The sequence below is a fragment of the Schistocerca cancellata genome, chromosome 6, assembly GCF_023864275.1.
Source record: "Schistocerca cancellata isolate TAMUIC-IGC-003103 chromosome 6, iqSchCanc2.1, whole genome shotgun sequence".
NCBI classification, from domain to species: domain Eukaryota; kingdom Metazoa; phylum Arthropoda; class Insecta; order Orthoptera; family Acrididae; genus Schistocerca; species Schistocerca cancellata.
Genome location: NC_064631.1, coordinates 290,465,896 through 290,479,277, shown reverse-complemented (window position 1 = coordinate 290,479,277; position 13,382 = coordinate 290,465,896).

The following is a 13,382-nucleotide window of genomic DNA, read 5'->3' as shown; positions in this document are numbered from 1 at the left end:
AAACATCTATCTATATATCTCCAAACGAGCCCTAACTTATATTCGCAGTTTTTGTGTGAAATGTGCATTAGTGGCAGTAGAAACGCTCTGCAGTCAGCTTTATGTGCTGGTTCTCTAAATTTTCCCAGTAGTGTTCCTCAAAAAGTACGTCGTCTTCCCTTCCCATTTGAGTTCTTGAAGCAGCCCTGTAATACTTGCGTGTTATTCGAATCCACCGAAAAAATCTAGCACCCTCGCTTTGAATGTCGCCTTTAATATGACCTGGTGCAGATGCCAAACACTCAAGCAGTACGCAAGCATGGGTCATATTAGTGTTCTATATACGGTCTCCCTTACCGATGAACCACACATTCCTAAAATTCTGCCAGTAAATTGGAGTCGACTGTTCGCCTTTTCTACTACAATCCCTACATGTTCTTTACATTTCATATCGCTTTGGAACGCTACACCTACGTATGTAACTGAGATGACTCTGTCAAGAAGCTCACTAGTACTAGCACTGTATTGCTGCATTATGGATTTATGTTTTCTAATCACTACATTAAATTATATTTTTCTATATTTAGATCTAGCGGCTATTCATCACACCAACTAGAAATTTTGTCGAAGTCATATTGTGTCCTCCTACAGACATTCAACGACAACACCTTCCTATACACCACATTTGCTGCTTATCTTGTCTGTCAGATCATTTATGTATACAGAAAATAACAGCGCTCCTATCACACTTCCCTGGGCCACTCCTGATGATACCCTTGTCTCTGATAAAGACTCACCGTCCACGCCACGTAATGGATTCTGTCATTTAAGAAGTCTTCGAGCCAGTCACGTATCTGGGAACCTATTCCATATGCTCGTATCTTTGTTAACAGCCTGCAGTGCGGCACAGTGTCAACAGCTTTTCGGTAATTTAGGAATATGGAATCAGCCTGTTGCCCTTCGTCCATAATTCGTAGGATATCACGTGAGAAAATGGCAAACTGAGTTTTACGTGGACGATGCTTTCGAAAACCACGCTGATTCGTAGACAAAAGTATTTCTGTCCCAAGGGAATATTTTATATGCAAACTGAGATTATGTTCAAGAATTCTGATGCAAGGCAATGTTAAGAATCTGGTCTACCATTATTCTGATCCGTTCTTTTGCCCTTCTTATATACAGGAGTCAACTGTACTTTTTTCCAGCTCCTTGGGATTTTGCGTTGGGTAAGAGATTCACGATCAATCCAAAATAAGTAAGGGGCCAATGCCGTGGAGTACTTTTTCTGAAACCGAACTGGGATTCCACCAGAACCTGGCGACTTGTATTTTAAACTCTTTCAGTCGTTTCTATACGCCAGGAATGCGTATTACTATGTCCTCCATGCGGGAGTGTGTGTGTGAGTGTCAAACGCGCGGTATGTTTGTAAGATTTTCCTGCGTGAACGATTGCTTAAACGCGAAATTTGCTCTTTTCTCCTGCTACACCAGACTAGTCGACGGCTGACTAGATAGAAGCCTTAGACCCGCTTCGTATGGATCGCAGCCTTTCACTCAGGAGATGAAACTGTCTGTATCCATATAAAATAAGTTGGGATCAGCGAAGTGTGAGTTCGTAAATTTCATAGTGGAATCGGTTCATGTGGAGTTAGGTTCGGAATACACATACCGATATAGATAGGCTTCGTGAACTACGCTGTGACTAGTGTGGTGGCCTGCTTGAAATTTGGCAAGGTGATGTAATCTCTTCACCATAACGCCCCCTCCCCCCCCCCCACACACACACACTGGTGAACTAAATAAATTTCTCGGTTTTCTCAAACGTTTTTCATGGTTTTCCCGGAAACTGAAATATTGTGAATGTCCTCTGTTCGATGTTTACTTTGCAAACATAGGGGGTATAATGTCTATGAAACTTCAAGTGTTCATTACTGCTATCTAACTTATTGGCTCTATTTAACGCAGCGAATATACCCCCAGTATTGTTTGCATCGAATTAATATGATAATTAATTTTATTAATGAAAAAAATGTTCAAATGTTTGTGAAAACTTATGGGACTTAACTGCTAAGGTCATCAGTCCCTAAGCTTACACACTACTTAACCTAAATTATCCTAAGGACAAACACACACACCCACGCCCGAGGAAGGACTCGAACCTCCGCCGGGATCGACCGCTCAGTCCATGACTCCCGCGCCTCAGACCGCTCGGCTAATCCCGCGCGGCTTATTAATGAAATTGTTATTCTATCAGTAGTTTACTACCTATGAAAATACACTACTGGCCATTAAAATTGCTACACCAAGAAGAAATGCAGATGATAAACGGGTATTCATTGGACAAATATATTATACTAGAACTGACATATGATTACATTTTCGCGCAAATTGAGGGCATACATCCTGAGAAATCAGTACCCAGAACAACCACCTCTGGCCGTAATAACGGGCTTGATATGCCTGGGCATTGAGTCAAACAGAGCTTGGATGGCGTGTACTGGTACAGCTGCCCATGCAGCTTCAACATGATACCACAGTTCATCACGAGTAGTGACTGGCGTATTGTGACGAGCCAGTTGCTCGGCCACCATTGACCAGACGTTTTCAATTGGTGAGAGATCTGGAGAATGTGATGGCCAGGGCAGCAGTCGAACATTTTGTGCATCGAGAAAGGCCCGTACAGGACCTGCAACATGAGGTCGTGCATTATCCTGCTGAAATGTAGAGTTTCGCAGGGATCGAATGAAGGGTAGAACCACGGGTCGTAACACATCTGAAATGTAACGTCCACTGTTCAAAGTGCCGTCAATGCGAACAAGAGGTCACCGAGACGTGTAACCAATGGCACCCCATACCATCACGCCGGGTGATACGCCAGTATGGCGATGACGAATACACGCTTCCAATGTGCGTACAACGCGATGTGGCCAAACACGTATGCGACCATCATGATGCTGTAAACAGAACTTGCATTCATCCGAAAAAATGACGTTTTGTCATTCGTGCGCCCAGGTTCGTTGTTGAGTACACCATCACAGGTGCTCCTGTCTGTGATGCAGCGTCAAGGGTAACTGCAGCAATGGTCTCTGAGCTTCTAGTACATGCGGCTGCGAACGTCGTCGAACTGTTCGTGCAGATGGTTGTTGCCTTGCAAACGTCCCCATCTGTTGACTCAGGGATCGAGACGTGGCTGCACGTTCCGCTACAGCCATACGCATAAGTGCTACGAGGCCGTTGGTATCCAGCTCGGCGTTCCGTATTACCCTCCTGAACCCACCGATTCCCTAGTCTGCTAACAGTCATTGGTTCTCGACCAACGCGAGCAGCAATGTCACGATACGATAAACCGCAATTGCGATAGGCTACAATCCGACCTTTATCAAAGTCGGAAATGTGATGGTTCGCATTTCTCCTCCTTAGACGAGGCATCACAACAACGTTTCACCAGGCAACGCCGGTCAACTGCTGTTTGTGTATGAGAAATTGGTCGGAAACTTTCCTTACGTCAGCAAGTTGTAGGTGTCGCCACCGGCGCCAACCTTGTGTGAATGCTCTGAAAAGCTAATCATTTGCGTATCACTGCGTCTTCTTCCGGTCGGTTAAATTTCGCGTCTGTAGCACGTCATTTTCATGGTGTAGCAATTTTAATGGCCAGTAGTGTATAATGCTTTGATTATGGTCTGTTATTAAATCTAACATTTATTCATTAAAAACAGGATGAGCAATATTCCCTACCTAAAACATTACAATCAAATTAATTCCCTAAACTAACTATCCTACCATTGGCACAATGGAGGCTCTATCCCTAATCGTCCCTTTCCTTAACTTACATAGGTTAATACTGGCCACGCAAGTGATTTTTCTGAAGTTCCATCGAGACAGACAGAATCAGAGAGCACAAGCTAAGAGCTAGTGGAACGCATACGCAATTTCAATTACAATGCCCTATTTTGCCAGATGTTTGCTCTAATATCACCATACTTCACCACGTAGATTACGACAGTCGTTCCAGGCACCAGCGTGATGTCGCCTGTCCCCTGTGAAAGCTCTTGCGGAGCAGACCCTCAGCGTCCGCCTAGCACCACCGCCGACACCAGAGTCCCCATCTTGTTGCCGTCAAACTTTGTCGTTCCTCGCACATGTATCCATACGCGTTTTTTGGCCAATCAAGACACCGAATTTTCGCGCGTTTCTTGTTGCCGCCAAAGTTTGCCGTTCCTCTCATATGTATTCCTAAGCTTTTCGGCTAATCAGGACTTTTCGCGCGGATCTCCCACCTTTCATGGGCGCGCCGTATTTGCGTCCCGTTAGCCGCAACGGCGGGAAACAGTCTCTCTCTGTACGGCACGTACGCCCTCTCTCTCTTCTTCCGCCCGTGAGGTCTCAGGCTTCCCCAGTACCCCTTATGGCCACAAGTGTCAATCAACCGACAAACCAGCTGCCGGCCACCTCGCTTGTTCGACATCACAAACAACTCTATCGTGTGCCCGTCCAAATCACCTTCAAAATGATAATATGTACGATTCTAAAATCTTACGTACCAGTATTAACCTTGGTATGTTGATACTAGTATCGTTCTGTCAAATGGCTATCTCTGCCCGCGTGGTATTTGTCACATATTATTTTCTGAATAAATGTCATGTAAGGTGCTAAAAACTGGCACTATACAACGTCAATGTACTCCCTCAACCAGCAACACTGCTTGAAGGAGTTACCACAGGTGATTCTAATAAGGATCATCCCCAAACTGTGACATTGCTTTGTAGCTCTGCTTGTTTCCTAGCACTGTCATGAGCTTCAGGACGGAACCACTTTGCAGAACCAGCAGTGAGTCACTGTGTGGTGTGCATGTCATGAAAACGGCCAGGATGTGTTAGCTCTGCCTGCAGAACATATCCCTCACAAGAACCAACGGCCACAGACCCAGTCATGGGAATGTCGTTGCGATAAATTCCATAAACTTCCCATAAAAGTTTTCGAGCGCGGAGAACAACCATTTCACAATAATAGCCCTGATGTGTGATTGGAAGTCGTTGAGGTTTGAGTCATATGAGCATAATCCTCATCTTCCAGTCTGACGTTTCCTCTTTGGGCAGCCGCTGGAATTCTCCAAACGGAAAAAACTGTTGCACGCACGCACGTAGAGCTTAATTACATCCAAGTAAAGGATGTAACTGATATTGTCAGATGGCCTGTACTGCTCCTCGCTCTTTTGCGGGTTAGGTGCACTGGCATTCCTGTGCGCACACTGGCAAAGCCCCTGCAAATCCCATGTTCAGAGAAGAGCATCGTGTCAACATCGGTCAACAGTTGGATGCTGACATGTATTCTTCTTAACACTCCACCCAAAAAATTCTGGTGCAGTGTAATAGAAGGCAGGTTTCAAAGAGCATGTGCTCAGGCATACACTCTGGAATCTGTCGCAAATGTGTGTGAGCAGGTGTACATCGGTGGTCACGTATAATCTACCATATGTCCCTAAATCAAGAATGCTGAACTCCTGCCAACCATTCATCACATGCTTCTTCCCTCATCTTTTATAGCAGTGCCAGTTAGTTTACTGGAGAATGTGGTTATGGTGGAAATCGTGATTTGATGGAGTCTCTCCAGCGAATCTAGGTTTTATATATATATATATATATATATATATATATATATATATATATATATATATATATATATATCACAAGCTGAAATTTTGCATCATCTGGATCTGTAGCTCTGATGTTATGAGTACCCTCCCGAGCATTATCACTGCAAGTTCCTGAAGAGGCGCACGCATGAATTGCAAGGATTCCAGGAAATGGAGCTATATTATTGGTGTGCGTCGCTTAGAGAATGAAATATATTTTTCTACTTCGTCAGGTATGACACTGACCTTATCATTCTCATCCCAAAATCGCTCAAGTGCTCACCAGGAAAGTGAGCGTCATACCTGCTCAAATTACGGAAGAAGGTGGGTATGTGCCACAGTAGTTAATACTTCAAGCTGCATACGTTGTGAAATGCACTGCAGAACTTCCCCATTAGATGACAGTGGTTTCTGCATGGTGTTTCCACTTTTCTGTCCAACAGCAGCCCACAGATGTGACAGTTAACTGCCTGCCCCTATAATGGAGCATTCACCTGTGACCCAGTCGTGGGAATGTTGTTGCGATAAATCCCATAAACATCCCACACAAGTTTTTTGAGCGCAGAGGACAACCATCTCACAGTGTTACCCATGATGCACTATTCGAAGTCGTTAAGGTTTGATTCATATGAGCATACAACTTGATATGAAGCCGTGTGCAGTATGTGTTGTTTTGTGAAGGTAGTATGAGATCTCATTTATCCACCATGTTAGCCGAGGGCACTAATGCGCTGCTTCCTGGACTCGGTTAGGCGCACCAGCCCCGGATCGAATCCAACCGCGGATTAACGACAAGACCGGTGTGCCGGCCAGCCTTGATGTGGTTTTTAGGCGATTTTCCACATTCCACTAGGTGAATAACGGGCTCGTTCCCATGTCCCCCCTCTGAAAACGGTCGCACTATTTCATGGCTTGCACTTGATGCAGACAGCTGGGGAGCACTAATTCTGTAACAAAGGGGGAGGGGGGGGGTACGGGGTGGCGATACGAAGGGCATCCAGCCACCCTCTGCCGCTAACATCGCCAATTCCATAGTAACCAGGCCGACGCCGCGCTGAAGTGGGATAAAGGCCCAAAGGAAATAATGATGGAATGATATGAGATGCCTTTGGGTTGCCTTCACAGTGCACTACAGGAGCTAGGAGGGACTCGAAGTCAGTGTGCGCAATGAAGGAACATCGCTCCTGGTGGTGGACATTCTTAACTGTGGCCGAGCGGTTCTAGGCGCTTCAGTCTGGAACCGCGTTGCTGCTACGGTCGCAGGTTCGAATCCTCCCTCGGGCATGGACGTGTGTGATGTTCTTAGGTTAGTTATGTTTAAGTAGTTCTAAGTCTAGGGGACTGACGACCTCAGATGTTAAGTCTGATAGCGCTTAGTGCCATTTGAACTATTTTGACATTCTTAAACTTTAAGAACTTTATATCCTTGGTTGACACTTCCATACGTACCGTTTTCTGGCTTGAGTAGACAGGGAGGTGCCTTTCTAGATACTGTCTCTTGGTAAAAGAATTGAGGAACCTATGACAAAAATGTTGTGTAACACAATGTTTTGATAAATAGGCGGAAAGTAGGTAGGACATCCCTTTTGTTCAGACAGTGTTGGCCTTGCTCTTGGATATAGCAAAAAATCTATGACTTTTGGACGCTGACCAGTTAGTTTTGTACAGTAGAGGGGCTCAACTACTTTACACTTTTACTTCTTTCTGCCCAGTGTGCCCCTCGTCATCTTCTGACTCACCGTCATCATCATCCAGGCCATAAACTTGATTTGAATAGTCCAGATTCTTGCTCCAGAATTTTGGTACATCCTGGATTTCTGTTTTATTGGAAATGAGATGCTTTTGAAATTATAATGACCACAGGCATCAGATGTATATTATGTTTTGGTAAGCACTGCATTTATCGGGTAATTCCTATCACAAGCAGAATCGACTACGCAAAGAAATATTCACCTTCCTCAGCATTCTGGGCGTTAATGCATGCTTTTTTAGCGGGAATGTCCTTCGTAAGGGAGATGAAAGTGAACCCTCCATTAAGTGGATCAAGAACTTGTGAGTATTTTTCAAGATGGAGTACATGACTTAGCACCTTACCTGACCCTCCTTCCTACATTTCGGGAAAATGACTCAGTATGACATTCTTAGTAAAAGCTCTCATTCACTCTACGATTGACTCACCCTGCAATATTGCACCTTTAGACCTCCAAATCTGCAAAACGCACTTTTCGTTAACATCATCACTGCCCTCTTTCAGGGTGTATGTGAATTTTCAGTAAAGAACTGACTTGCACTTAATTTAGGGATAATGCGTGTCATTGACAATTTGGGAGAGGCTCCCTCTCCAAAACGGCTCGACGAGCATTAAGAAAAGTGGCAGGATCTAGGTGTCCCGCATCACTATCGTCAAAGCGAGCTTCTGAGATCCTGTCCCAAGAGCTCCAGCAATGACAGTTAAGTTCAATGCATTTACCTGAGGATCTGTAACTGAGCAGGCTGTAGGCCGACCGTTGTTATTTGTTATTGATGTACCCAGGGACATGTCGTGGTAATCCCCAATGTCGACAAATGCGAGATGGCTCAGGGCGCAGAGAGTATCTTGGTGTTGGCACATGAGCTGGTGTCATCAACTCGTCCCATGCTGATGATGATAGACCTTGTTACGGTGATGTAAAGAAGAACGGTGAATACATCATCGACGCACTGAACACCAGCAAGGTCGCATGTAATCGTCCGATCCTCTCAGACTGGGTAGCTATCACAGAATGCACCACTTCCACAATAACAGTAATGGAAGGTAGATAGGGAGAACAAATTTTTACTCTGACAGTGAGAAAACACCTAAGAGCTGCACAGAGCCCATAGCACACAGCCCACTTATGGTTATCAGCATGCTGTTCTGCTATGTGGAGATGGAGGTGCATATCTGTATTAAGACACTAAATGCATTAATGTATGATATAAAACCGTGTGGTTCAAAAATAGCACTCTGTGAGGAATAAAAGAATATGACTTTTAACCCTGTTGCAAAACGTCCACACAGAAAAAAAACCGCAGATATTGTCTGACATTTCCACTTTTTAACACTAAAATCATTACTCCCTGATGCTGACCAGTTTTTTGAAGGAAGTGTTAAGACTGCTGTGTATTCATATTAAGAACTGAAGCAGTAAATATTATCTATCTCTGTATAGAATATAGATGTATATGATGTCTGTGATCTTACATTACTACTTACTCTAACACAGTGTAAAACTATTTCCGTCTAACAGTGCGGTTTTTAAAATATTTCCAGTAAAGTCTTGCATCACCTATATCATACAGGTACGAAAAGGGATAGCTACGATTTCGATATACACTCCTGGAAATTGAAATAAGAACACCGTGAATTCATTGTCCCAGGAAGGGGAAACTTTATTGACACATTCCTGGGGTCAGATACATCACATGATCACACTGACAGAACCACAGGCACATAGACACAGGCAACAGAGCATGCACAATGTCGGCACTAGTACAGTGTATATCCACCTTTCGCAGCAATGCAAGCTGCTATTCTCCCATGGAGACGATCGTCGAGATGCTGGATGTAGTCCTGTGGAACGGCTTGCCATGCCATTTCCACCTGGCGCCTCAGTTGGACCAGCGTTCGTGCTGGACGTGCAGACCGCGTGAGACGACGCTTCATCCAGTCCCAAACATGCTCAATGGGGGACAGATCCGGAGATCTTGCTGGCCAGGGTAGTTGACTTACACCTTCTAGAGCACGTTGGGTGGCACGGGATACATGCGGACGTGCATTGTCCTGTTGGAACAGCAAGTTCCCTTGCCGGTCTAGGAATGGTAGAACGATGGGTTCGATGACGGTTTGGATGTACCGTGCACTATTCAGTGTCCCCTCGACGATCACCAGTGGTGTACGGCCAGTGTAGGAGATCGCTCCCCACACCATGATGCCGGGTGTTGGCCCTGTGTGCCTCGGTCGTATGCAGTCCTGATTGTGGCGCTCACCTGCACGGCGCCAAACACGCATACGACCATCATTGGCACCAAGGCAGAAGCGACTCTCATCGCTGAAGACGACACGTCTCCATTCGTCCCTCCATTCACGCCTGTCGCGACACCACTGGAGGCGGGCTGCACGATGTTGGGGCGTGAGCGGAAGACGGCCTAACGGTGTGCGGGACCGTAGCCCAGCTTCATGGAGACGGTTGCGAATGTTCCTCGCCGATACCCCAGGAGCAACAGTGTCCCTAATTTGCTGGGAAGTGGCGGTGCGGTCCCCTACGGCACTGCGTAGGATCCTACGGTCTTGGCGTGCATCCGTGCGTCGCTGCGGTCCGGTCCCAGGTCGACGGGCACGTGCACCTTCCGCCGACCACTGGCGACAACATCGATGTACTGTGGAGACCTCACGCCCCACGTGTTGAGCAATTCGGCGGTACGTCCACCCGGCCTCCCGCATGCCCACTATACGCCCTCGCTCAAAGTCCGTCAACTGCACATACGGTTCACGTCCACGCTGTCGCGGCATGCTACCAGTGTTAAAGACTGCGATGGAGCTCCGTATGCCACGCAAACTGGCTGACACTGACGGCGGCGGTGCACAAATGCTGCGCAGCTAGCGCCATTCGACGGCCAACACCGCGGTTCCTGGTGTGTCCGCTGTGCCGTGCGTGTGATCATTGCTTGTATAGCCCTCTCGCAGTGTCCGGAGCAAGTATGGTGGGTCTGACACACCGGTGTCAATGTGTTCTTTTTTCCATTTCCAGGAGTGTAGTTTCAACCATTTTCAAAGTCACCCAACTAGCAACTCCCCAGACGCCGCTCCCTCCATCCATTCAAAGACAAATGTACTTCAATGTAAATAGGAAGCTTTTCAGGATTTTTGATAGAATAACGAATAATAACACAAATAATCTTGTATAGAAAACTACTAACTTTTGAATATACGTTTGCACGGAAAACAACTGTTTCTTTACGTTTACTTACTGTTGTTTTAATAACAATAACTTTTGTTTTTAATTTGTAATTTAAATCTACATTACAATCACTTATTTCTTTCTCCAGCAGTAATTTGACACTTACAAAGAAGGTATGTCCTAGAATTCTAATATGTATCAATTTTTTCCTGTAAAATACCTCTTTTATGACTCACATTTAGCTGTGTTCCTGCTTGCAATTTTTCTAGGCAAGAGCATTTAGGGACTGTAATGTCGCCTCTTATTTGCATAGCACTGGTGTTAATTCAATGCGCACCTTCCTGTGTGTACGCTGGCAAATTTTCTGCTCCACGTTCTTGTTGGATTTATGTTTAGAACTGTTGAAAATGGGTATCCATTAAATGCAGTTACTTCATCAATTTTAGACTCCGCAAACGGCTGTGCTATTGCTAGCTGAACAACGTCCAGTCCATCGCTACTAGATAGAATGCAACCATCCTTTACAAGTCAATCCAAATGACAGTAGAGCTTTATAATCGGATTTTTCATATATCCTTTCAGGAAGAAAATGTTCTCGATTCAATTTTTTTGGGCAGTATTCCGACAATCTTCATCACTGTTTACGGTAAATGCAGAAATTTTATATTTCCCAGTCATAGCCAAGTTCCTCCAAACCCTGTGTTTAATGTAATATATAAACCTAGCTTGCAAAGTACAATAACTTATTTTACCTGTTGCAGTTTATATTCTTTCTTTATGGCAGTTATTTTCGTCAAGACGCATTATCTGCACTTAAAGGAGTAATTTCTACAATAGGAAATGGTCTAAGTCTGTGCAATATATTGATTCTTATTCTTAAGACTTATGAAATAACATTGTTGGTAGGAATCAGTTCTAGTTTGGTAATATCTGTATTTGATGGTACTGCGGAGAACAATGTCCTAGCCGGCTGAAGTGGCTGAGCGGTTCTAGGCGCTACAGTCTGGAACCGCGCGACCGCTACGGTCGCAGGTTCGAATCCTGCCTCGGTCATGGATGTGTGTGATGTTCTTAGGTTAGTTAGGTTTAAGTAGCTCTAAGTTCTAGGGGACTGATGACCTCAGATGTTAAGTCCCATAGTGCTCAGAGCCATTTGAACAATGTCCTAGATCAAGAAAAATATGTTTCCCCTGCTTTAATATACCTCTTCTGTATAATACGTATACCGAAGAGTCAAAGAAACTGGTTCACCTGCCTAATATCGTATAGGGCTCCCGCGAGAACGCAGAAGTGCTGCAACACGAGGTGGCATAGAGTCGACTAAGGTCTGAAGTAGTTCTGGATGGAATTGACGCTATGAATCCTGCAGTGCTGTACATAAATCCGTACGAATACGAGGAGTGCGTATCTCTTCTGAATAGCACGTTGCAAGGCATCCTAGATATGCTCAATATGTTCATGTCTGGGGAGTTTGGTGGCCAGCGGAAGTGTGTAAACTGAGAAGAGTGTTCCTGGAGCCACTCTGTCACAATTCTGGATATGTGGTGTGTCGCATTGTCCTGCTGTAATTGCCCAAATCTGTCGGAATGCACAATGTACATGAATGGATTCAGGTGGTCAGACAGGATACTTACGTACGTGCCACTTGTCAGTCGTATCTAGACCTAACGTGGGTTCCATATCACTCCAACTGCACACGCCCCACACCATTACAAAGCTTTCACCACCTTGAACAGTCCCCTGCTGACATGCAGGGTCCATGGATTTATGTGGTCTCCATACCCGTACACGTCCATCCGCTTGCCTTGTGTCGTGCATCCATCAAGGGTACACGAGTGGGCCTCGGTTCCGAAAGCCCATGTCGATGAAGTTTCGTTGAATGGTTCGCACGCTGACACTTGTAGATGGCCCAGCGTTGAAATCTGCAGCAGTTTGCGGAAGGGTTGCACTTCTGTCACGTTGAACGATTCTCTTCAGTCGACGTTGGTCCCGTTCCTGCAGGATCTTTTCCCTGACGCAGCGATGTCGGAGATTTGATGTTTTACCGGATTCCTGATATTCATGGTACATTCGTGAAATGGTCGTAAGAGAAAATCTGCTCTTCATCGCTACCTCGAAGATGCTGTGTCCCATCGCTCGTGTGCTGACTGTTACACCACGTTCAGACTCACATAAATCTTGATGAGCTGCCACTGTAGCAGCAGTAACAGATCTACCAACTGCACTGGACACTTGTTGTCTTATATAGGCGCTGCCGACCGCAGCGCCTTATTCTGCGTGTTTACATATCCCTGTATTTGAATACGCATGCCTATACCAGCTCCTTTGGCGCTTCAGTGTCTATCGTCTTTGTTGGAATCACTGTAAGAATCTCCACATAGTTTACAAGTATATAATTAAAACTGTATGCAGATAGAATATGGTTTATAAGCGTTTCTCGTTCTTGATTACCTGGGGGGCTTACTTGGAGAACAAACAGTTTCTGGGTACTCTTATAGCCCCAGTAGACAAACGCAGAACGTTGTTAAACTCCACATAGAACCTGCTCTGCATGTTTTTCGTTATTTGGCACTGTAAATAAAAATATTGATATTAGATAGTCAAATAGCTCCATTTTGTTTAAAGTACTGGTGAAATCTTGCGTTATATCCAAATCCAAAAGGTAATAGCCGTCTACACGGAGCTGCAGCAATATTCTAGGCAGCTGTTCCATCAGAAGATCCATTTTAACGTCGGCTGATTACACTTTATATCGTGTAGCCACAGGAGGTTGAGGTTGTTGTGGAGGAGGAGACCAGACTGCTAGGTCATCGGTCTCATCGGATTAGGGAAGGACGGGGAAGGAAGTCGGCC